Consider the following 15,836-nt stretch of genomic DNA (forward strand, 5'->3'; position numbering starts at 1 on the left):
TGCCATTGTGGAGCTCTCATTCTAGGATTACAGACCAACATGTCAACAAACAAATTGTCATAAAGGTGATGACTGCTTCAACAAGCATCAATAAAAATCCACTAAGGTACAGTATCACACAGCAACTAGTTTAACAATGGGGATATGGGAAAACTTTACTGAGAGTGTAATATTAAGAGATATTAAGAGATGTATACGAGTTGACAGATGAAGAATGGGGTGAGGTGTGATCCAGAAGTAGGGAATAGTGTGTGCTAAGGCCCAGAATGAAAAGTACCGAGTTTAGTTTGGGTGCGTGGGGATGGGTGGTGGAAATGAATCTATAGCCAGATTTGCAGAAGAATTCTGGGTTTCAGTTTGGAGGTATCAAAAAGCCAGCTGAATTTTTTGGGTATAACTCCAGCCTACATGTTTAAGGAAGAAACTGGTGACAGACAAAGAAATCGTTGTGATAGTTCCAAGTAACAGATGATGAGGCCCTAGACTCAGTGAGTATAATAGGAAGATTAAGAAGATGCTGGATCTGAGAGACATTTCTAAGAGAATGAGTAGCATTTTGTGAGCAACTTGATATAGAAGGTAACAGTGAGGGAGGAAGTGAGGTTTCAAACATTGTTGGAAGTGCCTACAAGAAGTATTTCCAGACTGCTTGGTTCTCACCACCTACCTATTTAGCAGGTGACTGCTGGGGGGAATTCTTTTGGATATGACATACCTAAGTGGAGTCTTTCTTGGTACTTATTCTGTTCCATGTTCTCTGGCTTCCTGGATCTGTATCTGCGGTTTGATGTCTGTCATTAATTTTGAAATGTTCTGAAACATTATTACTCCAATTATTTCTTCCATTCCTTTCTCTCTTTCTTCTCCTTCAGGCATGCTAATTATGTATATTTTATACCTTGTGATATTAGTCACAGTTCTTGGATATTATGTTCTTGTTTTATATTTTCCTCATTTTTTTTCTCTTCGCATTTCGAAAAGTTTCTAATTGACTTATCTTGATGTTCACTGATTCATCCCTCAGCCATGTCCAGCCAACAGATGAGCTCATCTAAGGCATTCTTCATTTTTATAATGGTGTTTTGATTTTTTCTTACCTTGTTTTATCTCTCTGCTTATATTACATTGCTTTAACCATCTGTTCTCATGTGCTATCTACCTACCTTTTTCATCGGTGCCATTAACATATTAATCATTGTTACTTTAAATTCCTTATCTGAGAATTACAATGTCTGTGTCACATCTGCATTGGGTTGCAACGATTGCTTTTTTCTCTTCAGATTTTGTGTATGTTTTCTTTTTCCTGCCTTTTGCCATGTCTTGCAATTTTTTTTTGCTGAAATTCAAGTATGTTGTGTTGGGGAATTAGAACTGAGATAAATAGGATTTTAGTGTGAGGGTTTATATTAATCTGATTGGATGTGGGACTACGTCAATATTTATTGTAGCTCTAGTGACCAGAGTTATCAAATTCCTCTAGTGTCCTTGTTCCTGGGCTTATTATCTAAGTACTCTTCCTCAGAGAGTCTGTGTCTGGTGGCTCTTTCAGCATGATTCTCTGTTTTGCTGAAGCCCTCTGGTGTAAGTGGTAAGGTGTAGGGGAAAGAGAGCATCCTATAATCTAATAAAACTCTCAGTATTTTTGAGGCCTTTGTCTGTGACCTTCAAAGGTGTTTCTGCAGTGGTGCAGCCCTTGTTAACCCTGCCCCCTACTCTTTTCCTTGACTGTGGGATTTATAATACATTTTCTTAACGTCATAACCCTTGCTGACTCTGCGTGTGGGTGTTGCAGAGGGAGGGTTCGCTTAAGGTAAGACAAGAGGTTTGGAGGAGACTGAAGTTTGAAATAATTCATTTCCTTCAGCTGAGGTAAGGTTTTAAATTGAGATCTTGCAAATTCCCTTGGATGCTGTGAATTCTGTGATCTCTCTGGCTTCCCCTTCTTAATTTCTTCCATAGCTTTTCCTCCTGCACCCAGCCTTACATTCAAGGTTCTTTTGATTTTTCTTTCTTCTATCTGCCTCTTTCTATCTGTCTACATATTTTGTTATCAATTTTATCCTTCAAGGCTGAAATTAAGTCATACACTGATGTCTATAGGAACTATGTCTCCTGGCCAAATCTCACTTCTGAAATATTAACTACTAAGTCCCACTGATCAATGAGCATCTACATTCAGATGTCTGTGCTCCAGGCACAGACATAGCTACTGTACTTTCAACCTAACCTACTGCAAAAAGAAATAATCTTGTTCCCAGTAATGATCTCTCCCCCTCTCCCATCTCCCCTGCAATGCCATCAGGAAAAGCACTACTTGTGTTTCTTATCTTGGAAATGGAGTGACATTCAACCTTCTTTCCTAAACCAGGACCCTGAACGGTATCTTTGATTCCTTGTTGCTCTTTACTCCAATTCTTGGTCATAAAATCCTCAGCCCCAGGAAGGGACATAAGAAGACCAGGGCGCCCCCTTCTGTTTGCTGAAACACTTTCCTTGATGCTTGACAGAAGTTTGGTTGTGGGCAGAAGTCCTCCTGTGCACACTCTCACTCAGCAAGTAAACCACGTGCCTCTCCAGGAACCAGAGATACTAACCACAGAAGCCTCCACCACTGACAGTTTTGTGAGTAATATAGAGACACTGAGGTCAGCATTCCCTTGTGTTTTATTCTAAACATTGTTTCTAGTAACTAGTTTTTTTATTATCTATCTTTCTTTCTATCTATCTATCCATCTATCTATCTATCTATCTATCTATCTATCTATCTATCTATCTATCATCTATCTATCATCAATCTATCATCTATTTACCTACCTACCTACCTATCCATCCATCCATCATCTATCATCTATTTTTAATAGATTATGGATTTATATAATGCAAAATTTATAAGATACAAAAGTTTATCTAGAGTGAAATAAAAGTCTTACAATTTACCTCTTCCTCTAGAGGAAAGCCTGTAAGTTTGTGTATATCCTTTCAAGATATAAGCACACAAACACAAATATTCATGCAACCAGGAATTGTTTTCTTTGTTACACAAACTGTACTGAACTTTCTTTTTCTTAATATACCTTGGAGATCATTCAATATCACTACATAGAGCTGCTGCCTTATCCTTTTTAATAACTACGTTTTATTCTATTTATCAAAATTGATTTAACTAGTCCCCCACTGACATTTAGATTGTTTCCAGTCTTTTGCTATTATAAAACAATGCTGCAATTAATATAATCTTATTATGTTGTGATTTCTTTTAATGTTTAAAAAATTTCCCCTTAATTTGCTTATGTTCAATATTATAATTTAAAAAATCTGATTTCAAATTTTTTATTGGTAGCATTAAAAATAGCTTTTATAATATACTCAATCCTCTATTGGAAAACATCTAGTTATTGCCCACTGTAAGCAATGATGATATTAATATATTTTCACTTTGCCTTTTCTGCCCCTGTTTTGATTATGTCATTATCATTGGTTTTTGGAGCATTTATTTTTTTATTTTTAAAGTATTCATACTTTGGTTAATTAATAAGTTTTAAATATCTTTTGAAACCCTACTTTAATACATAACTATATCATTGTATTTGCATTGCTTCTCATCTTTGAACACTATCTCCACATTTTAATGGTTATATTTATATTTGTACATCTTTGCACTTTATTACTAAAAGAATACTCATTTTTTGTTTGCTCTATAGGATGGTTTAATTTCAATGTTCTGTTTAAGGGACCTAGTGCTCAAGTGCTAACTCTCCTTTGTCACGATTTTCCCTCATTTACTCATTGGCTCAAATCCATCTTCTAATGTTTATTCAAGAAGAGCTCACGAGAACTGTATTCTTCAAGTTTAAACATAATTTTCTGCAGCCTTACTTTTTAAACTTTTTATTTTGAACTCATTTTTGACTTACAGAAAAGTTGCAAAAGTAACATTAAATTTCTCTATGTAAACATTTTACAAGACGATAGCACAATTAGCAAAACAGAAAATTAGCTTTGGCACAATACTGTAATTGTAGACCTTATTTGAACTTCACCATTTTTTAAAACAAATATTCTTTTTTTTTTTCTGTTCTAAGAGCCTATCGGGATCTCACATCATAATAACTCCATATCTCCATAGTCTCCTCCAATCCGTGACAGTTTCTCATAATCTTAATATTTTTGAAGAGCAGTGATCTATTATTTTGTAGGATTCTTTCGATTTGGGTTTGTGGGATGCTGTCTTTGAGTAGTATATGCTTTCTGGGTCCCACTCTCTCCCCAATGGTGTGAGGTGCCACTGTCTTCTAGTACTTTCAGCTTCTGTGGAGACATCTGAAGTCAGCCTCCTATTTTGTTATCATCTCTGAAGAGATGTGCTCTTCCTAGACAAGTCGGCAGGAAAACTTCCCAGCTCTCTGCGAAGCCCAGTATGATTTATGCGTAAGGGACTTCAGTGTTTCCTTCTCTTTGTGTGACCAAGAGTGGCAGCTGCCAGGGCGCCCCACAGCATGATGCAGAGATGGAAGATCACTCTCACCGCCTCATCCCTACCTCCCTTGCTGCTCCATAGTGTCACATACGGCTATGGGAGATTTCTACAGCAGTTTACGTATTTCATCAATGGTGGCATGTACTATTTTGGTTCTCTTCCTCTTTATTGTTTTTTGGTGTTTTAAGACAGAAGAGGGCAGGAAAGTCTTACCCTTTTATTTCAGTCTAAGGTGGGACTGCTATGCCAGAGAAGGAAGCACGTTGATGCAAAAGTACTTCTGGGAAGCTGGGCCCCTTGAAATACACCCCTTGCCTTGACAACCATCTGCAGAACCTGCTGGCAGGGCCTGCCTCATTTACAAAAGATCTCAACTTGTTTACAATATACAATCACATTACCTGCAAAAAAAACCCAAATACAAAGTCTGGCAGGTGAGTCCCAACAGTGGTCTTTCTACCCATCAAAAATAACCGCTGTTGGTTTCTTAAATCATTTGGAGTCTGATTGGCTTAGCTGCCTTCCTTTATGAAGTGGTAAAAAAAGTTGTAAGCTACTTTCGCGTGAAATATTTGGCCTGCCTCCCCTAGTTCCTGTTCCCCCGTGGCACCTCCTCAGAAACACACATTCCTGAGGGTCCCATTTGTGTTTCAGAGTACATTTTCTGCAGATTCAAAGTTGAAAATAGGCTCCAGCCTCATTGAAACTGTACGTTGGTAGCTTCATTTTGGTTTGTTATGGATTATGTAGTCTTTGTGGTCTTGCCTTAAAACTTAACTACCTTATGTGACACTGTTTCCATGAAAATATGTTCCAGATCCAAATTATTGCTTTAACATATGAACTTGTTAACTATATCACCTGTTCCCAAAGTGGACGCTGCCTACATGGTGAGAGAGAACTAATGCATTTGTAGAACACGCCAGCTCTATCTCAGGGGCAGCGTTACAGGCGTGGGAAATCTCCTGAGCGGAAGTGCCACACAGAGCCAAAGAGTGTCGTGAAGACAACAGAATCTGATGACCCGGCCTATAGTAGACTTTCCTTATTAGATGATTTTCCACATGAAAGACTGAAAAGCCATTAGTTTATTAGTAAAGGACAGAGCTGAAGCGGTATAATCAAAAGATTTGCCTATTTCTATGTCATCAATGGGAGAAAGGAGCTGGGAAAATTTTGGAGAATGGAGAATACTTAACTTCTCTTCCTTCGTTATTTCATCTGAAAATTGAGGATTAAAATAAAATGTTATTTTAAAATTAACTGGAAGGCTTGGATGATAGGCATGTGAAGTTATATAAAGTGAAAAAATTTTAGGTAGGAAAGATATTACTTCCTTCTCGTACTTACTTACATTCCCTCCATCTCACATGCTCCATTTACTTATGTTATTTACTCAGGTTTTAACTTCTGAAACCAGTATAATTTTAGTCCATTTAGACCTGTACATTTTTTACTGCTGGACATTTGTTGTCACAGTGGTTTTCTTGAGCTCTCGATTAAACATACACATACTCTAACTTTGCAGACTCCCTGTTTGATGTGCTCTCAGAAGGTGAAAGTAGATTATCAATGGTTTATTTTCAGTTGAAAAACTAGCAAACAGCATGGTAATATTTTCATGAATATTTAAATATTGCTGCTATAAGTGCTCTCTATCAAGTGCATCCTGAGACCTTATTAAATAGAAAGAATTCCTGTCTCAAGTGCAAATAAATTTAGAACATATAAAATTTTTAGTAAAAATAGTTACTTTATTAAGAGGCACACACACTTTAGTATGCCTGCTGGAGAAAAGGGTAATATTCAACATTCTGCATCTGAGATGCTCGATGTAACGTTGTCTGCGGTTTCCCTACAGAATCTAACAATATGATTCAGGTCAGCTACTCTGTGATTCAAGGCTCAAGAATAAGAAAGTGAAAGAAATCTAATAATGGGAGGGGAACATACAGTGCAATATATATATGCCTTACTGTTAAATCGTACATCTGAAACTTACTGGATTTTGTTAATTAATGCCACCAAAAAATAAGTAAATAAAAGAAAGTGTAAACTACCCAAATTGCTGTGGTAAAAAGCAGGTTGTGTCCAGAACGTAATGCACAGATGCTCAGGCCCAGCAGGAAGCAGCCGGGAGAGGCCAGTGGACATTCTGGGAACTGCAGGTCGTGGAGAAGCACCTAGTGGTCACTTTTGGTGAGGAAGCAGTGTTCTAGTCTCTTCCATCCTTGACTAGGCCCACGTGACTTCTTTTTAACCTGCTTTATATAGATTAAATATATAAATAGTGTGTGTGTGTGTATGTGTGAGAGAGAGAGAGAGAGGGAGAGAGAGAGATTTAGCGCCAAAAAAACAAACGAACAAACAAAAAACCATTTAAATAGAAACCACTCAACCCAGGTTTTCAATGATGGGGATTTTACTCTTTTCCTGACAGTTAGGCCTCTGGGGTCTAGGCAGAGATTGTGGTTTTGGGTTTGGGCTTTAGAAGAAGCTCTTCCTAACAGGGTTTTATTTAGCAATTAATCCATTTATTGAGCATCTACCATGTGTCATCTAGTGTTCTCGGTGTTGAGACTCTAGCAGTAAATAAAAATGATACACTTCTCACCCTATGGAGTTAACCTTCCAGTGGTAGAAAGATAAAATGTAGGTAATATCATGTGAGATAGTGATAAGTCTTAGAAGAAAATAAAGCAGGGAGAGAATAGGAGACTGGGGCCACCGTTTTAGGATATTCCTCCCTGAGGGGCTGACTTTTGAGCAGATCCGCCTGTAGCAATTGAAAGGTTGGGCCATGTAGATGACTAGGCACAAGGAGGTGCAGTCAGAAGAATCAGTAAATTCACAGACCTTTGAGCAGAATTGGGCTTACCCTCTCAGAAGCTCTGCATGGAGGTCCATATGGCTGGATCGAAGTGAGGGAGAGGAGAGTGGGAGAAAGGTCAGGAGCCAGATCATCTGAGGACTGGGAGGTCATAGTCAGGACTTTGGACTCTCTTATAAGATGGGAAACTAGGTTTATGTGATAGAGTCGTCATTTTAAATCTTGAGTGATGGCATTGCAGGAATTTAAAAGGGGAGTAGGAGTTATTCCTGCCCCCATGGATTATAATCCAGTAATGTGGATTTAGAAAAAGAATACTTAGAAAAATTATATCTTAAGTGGCTTTGTGTAATATATTTTATTGTCTTTGGTTTTCAGGAGTAGGAAAAATTGATATGGCCAGATGCGAAAATGGAATCAGTTCTGTGTAAAGCAAAAAATCACAAATGCTTATCAGCTGAAGTAACACTGATTTTATTAATTTGATTCCTAAATATGAATATGAAGTTAATCCCATCACAAAGTCAATATTATAAGCTAGAAAAGGTAAACACACAGTACTTTTGCTACTAGTGACAGGCATTGCTGGTCACCTACAGCCCGCTTCCCGAGCATGCTGTGTTTTCAGAATCCTTTCCGTCCCTGGGATTTCAGCAGCACCCAGCCAACAGCAAGACTTTAGCACACGAGACATATTTAAAGATTTATTTGCTGTCTCACAAAGTAAAATTATAAACAAGGATGAGATTACTCATTTTTCAAGCAATCATTATGCCTCTATATAACAAAGGTAGTCATCGATATTTCAACGGAAATAGATCAATTCAGTGAAAAAGTTCAGCCAACTGTTTGGTATTAAATGCAGAAAAGTGGTTAATTTTACTTGAAGATGAAAGAGAGAAGAAGGCAGAAGATTTTTTTGAGTATCAATTCCAGCATTTTCAAATTTAATTTCAAATAAAGAAAACAGGTTTAACATCTTACTGAGATTCCAAAAGAACTGCTCCAAGATGGCTACCAAATTTTATCTTGATCACATAGCTTTCAGTGAAGAAAGCATGATTTCTTTTAGAAATTAAACTTTGTTATTGTTATTGGTCAGTATTCTACTTTGAACTAGAAAAATATATATACATTACATAAATTAATATGGTTAGTATATTCACTCCTTCATAATCATGATAAAGACATTTAGCTACGTAAATGACTAATGAATCCATCTTTGTTCAAAATAGGCTGTCAGGTCATTGGATGTCATAGAACTAAAAAAAAAAAGGAAAATTAATTTGAAGAAAAAACAATTTAAAGTAAATGCTACAGAGCCTGAGGCAGGTGCTGAGTAATTAAAGAGATAAGAATTAGTCCACCGTTATCTATCGTTATGTTTTAGCAATAAGAACCATCATTTCCAGTCAATGTGCTCCAATATTTAGGTTAGTTTGAGAACTGAATTTACAAAGAAAATATTTTTTGAAGTTTTGTTTCATAAAGTTTGGTAATTTAAGGAGGTTTTAAGTTATTATTTCACAATCTTATTACTTAACTAAAGCATGTTCAAAGAACATATTTGAATATGAGATGATACTGATTTTAAAAGATAAATTGCACAGTTGTGTTCTTTATCCTGGGCAGTCTAAAGGAGTCTTGCAAAAATGCTTCCATGATAAGGATCCTTTCTTATCTCTTTCCCTATGCTTGGCTTTTGTTTATGTAGGTGGCTGGCCTGTTGACACAAAGTGACAGCTGAGTAGTTAAGCTTAAATAAAATCGATATCCTGAACTGCTGCGTTCTAAATTTCTCTTCGGAAAAAAAAAAAAAAATTCTTAAAGAGCCTACCTAATTCTTGTTTTAAAGGATTTTCTTTATTTTTACGTAAAACATTAGAACTGTGATCTGCATGATGAGTTCTTCATTCCTGCTTCAGTTTCTAATTTGTAAGTGGAAACACCAAAGTGTCAAATTTTACCAGCTGATTATTTCTTGCCTCCTTTCTCTTTGAAGAAAGAAATCTAACTATGGGAGGTGAACACACAATGTAAAAAAAAAAAAAAAGTATATATATATATCTTACTGTTAAAATGTATAGCTGAAACATTGGATTTCGTTAACCAATCAGTGTCACCATAAAAAATTAATTAATTAATTAAAAATAAATAAATAAATAAAGCCAGTTGGGGGTCTAAGGGAGGCAGGTGCTGACCTAAGTAACTTCAGAAATGAGTGGTCTGTAAGACTCAGGCGAATGGAACTGTATGTAAGCTCTGCACTCCAGTTGATAAAGGTGTTTCGCCTGGGTTATGGGATAACACTTTGACATTCCTACACACATGTATTGGAATCAAGCAATTAAATTAATGGATGATGGATAGTTCTCTCACTGTTGAAGTGGGAGTTTACTGTATATAAAAAGGGGAGGCTAGCATGATCCATAGTATAATGGATAAGAGTTGGAGATATCAGTATGAACTCATGTTTAGTTAATATAGATAAAGATGGTCCCATAGATGTAGATGGTTACATGTAAGCAATAATATATATATATAATACATATATATATTACATATATGCCTGTATACATATAATATATATAATATACATATACTAACCTGCATATATATATTATACATATATAATATACATATACTAACCTGTACATATATATATATATATATATATATATATATATATATATATAAATACAGGTATATATATAATATATATGTATAATATATATAATATGTATATTATATATAATATGTATAATATATATAATATGTATAATATACATATAATATATATATAAAATACAGGTATATATATGTATTATATATATAAACAGGTTAGTATATGTATATTATATATATATACAGGTTAATATATGTATGTGTATATATATATATACACACACACATATATATATTAGTATACATAAATATAATACACATATATTCCCTTGCTCTTTTAGCTGAGGGGCCCTAAAGGAAATGATATCCCAGTAGCAATAAGCTCTAGTGTTCAGATCTTGGTTCCTAATATCATTCTTAATAAAAAGTATTAGGACTGTGTAGAGAAACGGCAGATTTTAGGACTGAGGCAGGACATAAGCAAAATGATCCTGGAGCCTCTTATAGTGCCAGAAAGTAAGAGAGTGGTAAAAAACAAAACAAAATAAAAAAATCCATAAACACATAATGATAAAGATATGTCAAAGGGACATGAGCCAAATGAAAGAGCTACAATAAGTCAAAGCTGGAACAATTTGAACAACAAAATAAATAAAGTAATATTGGATTATAACCCAACATTTAGAATAAATATTCATGAGCCCATATTCGTACAAATAAAAGAGTAAATAAGTAGATGGGGAAGAATAAACAAATTTCTTATGCAGAAAAATTCAAAATAGTATATGTAGATGCTTTGCTGTCAAGGAGGCAGACCATAACTTTCTACTCCCGAAATGTGAGCTGCACATAGTATGACTTCTTTCTAAAGAGTACAGTATGGAAAAGGAGAAAACTCTGTAATATCTTTACAATTTTTCCTTAAATCCAAAACTGTTCTAAAATAAAAATATTATTTAAAAAGTGAATCCAGATAAAGCTTGAAAAAGTAATTCAAATGTTTTATTAAACTAAGATGGATATTCTTTTTAACTGTTTTCGTGTGCTTTGTGTTAGCATAATTGGGAAAGTACAAGAAATTGAAAGAGAACAGAACCCTTAATTACTTATTGAAAGCTATGTCTGGCTGCCTTTTCTGTGTCCTCTGTAAGTAATAAGAACATTTTAAACTAAAGGTTAGCTCTGAAGGGAACATTGTACATGAAAAAAAAACACAAAGTGCTTTCTCCAGTGTTTTTATACCACTGTAGTAAAAAAAAATATTGTCCCTGCACATAAAAACATTTTACCTACTATAATCCCAAAAGAAAATTCTTTACATATTCAGTGAATAAATGTATGTTAGTTTTGAGTTATTCTCCTATGACCGTGGGATTTAAACTGGCAAAGCACATGCTTACAAATGCTAAAAATAAAATATTTTAAATGTTTAATTATGGTTTATAAAACTATTGATAAAAATGATCTTTTTGAAATTAAATGGAAAGAAAAACATAATTATTCCGTACATATGTAGTACAGTCAGAAGGTTCACTGACTGAATTTTCCTAGATTTTGTAACAAACAAAAATTTCTTTAAATACAATATTGATGGTTTTATTATCAAACATATAAACCTGAATTCAATAGTTTTTTTCTATACCTATTATTCTGGAACATTTTGAAAAATGACATTTTTTTAAAGATTGTTAATTTAAGGCACACTATGCAGTTTGCCAGATAGATTTAGACAGTACTGCTCCATCAATATTTTACTGAGAATGAAAAATGAACATCAGATCATTTTATTTATTCTCTCTAGAATCTAGTAACTTATTGCTTTGCTCCAAGGGAAATTCTTGTTCTTCTGAAGAATATGGTCTTTTGAAAACTCTCAGGAAAACTTCACTGCCATCTGTCCACTTTTTATTTATGCTTTAATAAAAGCCTTTTTGTCAACCCAAGACTGGTGACACTTTGCTGGAGCAAAGTTTGGTAAATATATTGAGTCCTTTCAATATACTCCATTTTGATTTCAACTGAATAGATAATGATGTCTGATATCTGACCTGTCAGGAGGAATGAAATTTATGTTCTAAGAGCGGGCTATCTAGGACCTTCCCATTGGGCATAGCTAAATCCTCAGTCACATCCATGGCTTGACAGAGCCTTGGACTGGAAGTCCCAGCTCTGACAAAAACTCTGTGTCTGCTCTTGCCTACTACTAATGCATTTGGGTAAATCCTTCCATTGCTTTGAAGGTGAGTTTTCTCATATGAAAATGTGAGAGGTTTTCTTTTCCCTTATTTCTATCGATTTTCTTCTTTTTCAGTTTCTAATAACCACACAGTACAAATTCAGGTGAAGGAATAATAAGCTATTCTTCCTGGCGATGCATTTGGGAAAGAAGCAAGAAGACAACTGATATGAGTACAAGTGATGTACGCAGCTGACAGATGGGTAAGTGCAAATCCCATTGCCATTATATACAGTGTAGGAATCAAGAGAAAAAATGGCACGTTTCATTTTCCTTACTCATCAAAATATCTAATACAAAATTGTAACCCTAAACCTTGAGAGGGACTTCCTGCAGTCCTGGAAAGGCCTTGCTTATAAGTGAAGGATGAGGATTCAACACTTAGTTGGCATTTCTAATGACATCATCAGGTATTTTTCAAATCTAATCTACTTTTGTTGTAACCATAGCAATAGTTTTCTAGGTAGTGAAGTAGATGGAATTTTATAGAATCTTAGATCCTGTATCTTTGTGGAAGACACAAGATAAATCTGTAAAGACACATCACATCGATTTAATTTTTCTCTTGGAGACTGATTTTATCTGTTTTATATAGAGAGATCTATACATACACATTATATATCTACATAGATCTTTACATAAAATTTTTCATTAGTTGGAATGAAAATGAGATATAAGCATAGATGCTATAGAGAATATTACCAAATCTGACTAGTTTATAAATGTAATTTGCTATATTTAGTGATTAAAGGAGAAAAATTATATTGTCAACTCAGCAGGTTTGGAAAAAAGCATTGATCATATTCAGCAATCATTCAGATTACAAACTTTTTACAAAATAGAGTAAAAGAGGAATTTTAAAACCTGGTGAACAGTGATTTCAAAAATGAGATTTTGAAATCAGAAAAAAGTTGAGGACAGCTACTATCACTATGTAAATTAAACACTGCTCTGAAACTTTTATTCATTGTAATAAGCCAATAAAACATGCAAATATATGATGACAGAAGGAAATTTAACTTTGGGAAGTGAACACACTGCAATATACAAGTGATGTATTATTGAATTGTACACTTGAAACTTACATAATTTCATTAATTCCAATTAAAAAAGGAAAAATTCTAAAGTTAAAAGATAGAAGGAAAGGAACAAACTGGCATTATTAGCAGGTGACATGATTACATAAAAATATCCAAATAATCTACAGACAAATTATTAGTATAAGTGAGTCTAATCATGTCCTCAGATGGAAAAACGATATACAAAAAAGTCAGTTGCATTTTAACAGATCGGCAACAAATACAATTAAAAAAAACTACCATTTATAACAGCAACTTCCCCCAAAAAGTATATAGGAACAAACCTAACAAGAGATATGCGAGAACTTAGTTGAGAACATAAAAAATAATCCAAAAATATCAGAGAACAGCCCTTTTGTATTTTGAAATATATCATGTACACAAAAGAATGCATATAACATAAATGTAAATGTAAAGAATAATTTAAAAACTAGAATACTTGCCTCCCATCTTAGGAAGTGCACGAACAGTCTGTCTCTTTGAAGTCCCTCCTTGTCTACCTGCTCAGGTCCACCGCCTGGAGGCTTATGTTACCCACTCCCTAGCTTTCCCTTATCTTTTTAAATACATAGTTATGTATCTCTAACTATTTATTTAGCTTTGTCTACTCTGAATTTTATATAAATGGAATCTTATCATATGTGTCCTTCTATAGCCAGCTATTTTGAGCACGTGTCTAGAATTATGCATGTAACTCTAGCACACATACATTCTCTGCTGTATGGTTACCCACTCTATGGATCTATAACATTACATCTCTTCAATTGACTGTCAGTGGATACTTGGGATGTTTTCAGTAATTTTAGTACTGCAAAAAGTGCTTCTGTAAAGTTCATTCCACATGTATTTCTAGGGTGCCTGTGCAAAATTTTCTCTAGAATAGAAAGATAACAGTTGGGTTGGAGGATGTACAGAGACTTACACTTTACTAACTAATGGCAAATTGTTTCCCAAAGTGTTTGTATCATTTTGCACTTCTGTTACTAGTGTGTGAGAATTCCTATTGCTTTATACTCTTGGCCACACAAGTACTGTGAGACTACTTAATTTTCGTGTGTGATAATCTCACTATGGTATGTGATAATATATCACTATGATTGTATTAGCTTCCTATTGCTGTTGTAACAAATTATCACAAGCATAGTAGCTTAAAGAATCACAAATTCATTATTTTACAGTTCTGAAGAACTCCAAAATCCTTTTCACCATGCTAAAGTCAAGATATTTGCAGAGCGAGTACCTTCTGGAATCTCTGACGGCAGAATCTGTTCCCTGCCCTTTTAAGCTTCTAAGATGCCACTCACATTCCTAGGTTTGTGACTCCTTCCTTATCTCGCTCTATCCTCTTGTTTCTGGTGTCACATCTTGTATTTCTGCTTTTGATCTTCTTGCCTAACTTTTACAAGGATTCTTATTATTACATGTGGGTAATCCAGGACAATCCATCTCAAGATCCTAACTTAATCACATTAAGAAGGTCCCTTTTCCATGTAAAGTAACATGTTCAAAGTTCTGAAGATTAGGACATAGATATTGTTGGGAGACTATTATTCTGTCTATAGGAGTAGTTTTATTTTATTTTATTTTTATATTGAGATATAATTGTCGCATAACATTAGTTTCAGATATACGACATGTGTATATTGTGAAATGATCACTACGATAAGTTTACTTAACATTCATCATTACACATAGTCATGAGTTTTTTCTTGTGATGAGAACTTTTAAGATCTACTCTATTAGCAACTTTCAAATCTAAAATACAGAATTATTAAGTATAGTCAGCATGCTGTATGTCACATTGCCAGGACTATTTATTTTATAACTAGAAGTTTGTACCTTTTGACCACACTCATTTTGCCCAGCCACCACTCCCCATCTCTGGCAATCTCCAGTCTGTTCTCTGTATCTATGAGTCTCTGTCTGACATGTTTCATTTAGCATAATGCCCTCAAAATTCATCCATGTTGTTGTAAATGACAGAATTTCTTTATTTTTTTATGGCTGAATAATATTCCATTGTGTATATATATCACAATTTCTTCATCCATTCATCCATCAATGGACATTTAAGTTGTTCCCATGTCTTGGCTATTGTAAATAATGTTGCAATGAACGTGGGGGTGTGGACACCTTTTTGAGTAAATATCTATTTCCTTTGGATAAATACCCAGGAGTGGAATTGATAAATTGTATGGCAGCTCAATTTTTAATTCTTGGAGGAAACTCCTTGCTGTTTTCCATAGTGGCTGCGCTAATTTACATTCCTCCCAACAGTGCACAAGAGTTTCCTTTTTTCCACATCTTCACAAACACTTGTTTTTTTTTGTCTTTTTGATAATAGCCATTATAACAGGTGTGAGGTGATATCTCATTTGTGATTTTGATTTGCATTTCTCTGAGGGTTAATGACGCTGAGTACTTTTTCATGTATCTGTTGGCCATTTGTATGTCTTCTTTAGAAAAAGTCTATTTTTCAATTGGATTGTGTTTTGCTATTGATTTAAGTTCTTTATATATTTTTGATATGAATCCTTATCAGATATAAGATTTGCAAATATTTTCTCTCATTCCATAGGTTGCCTTTTC

At 34.6% G+C, this 15,836-nt stretch overlaps 1 long non-coding RNA gene across 2 annotated transcripts; it reads left to right on the forward strand.

The window, feature by feature from the left end:
• Positions 1-2,528: 2,528 nt before the first annotated feature.
• Positions 2,529-15,173, forward strand: LOC120607225 (uncharacterized). 2 transcript variants are annotated; one of them, XR_005654106.1, is made up of 3 exons: positions 2,529-2,645; positions 12,244-12,371; positions 14,426-15,173. It is a non-coding gene; the product is annotated as an uncharacterized LOC120607225 (long non-coding RNA). The 2 variants fall into 2 exon arrangements; XR_005654105.1 differs by having other exon boundaries at positions 2,529-2,622.
• The last annotated feature ends 663 nt before the right edge of the window (positions 15,174-15,836 follow it).

This window comes from Pteropus medius, unplaced genomic scaffold, assembly GCF_902729225.1.
Source record: "Pteropus medius unplaced genomic scaffold, Ma_sr-lr_union100, whole genome shotgun sequence".
Lineage (NCBI taxonomy): Eukaryota > Metazoa > Chordata > Mammalia > Chiroptera > Pteropodidae > Pteropus > Pteropus medius.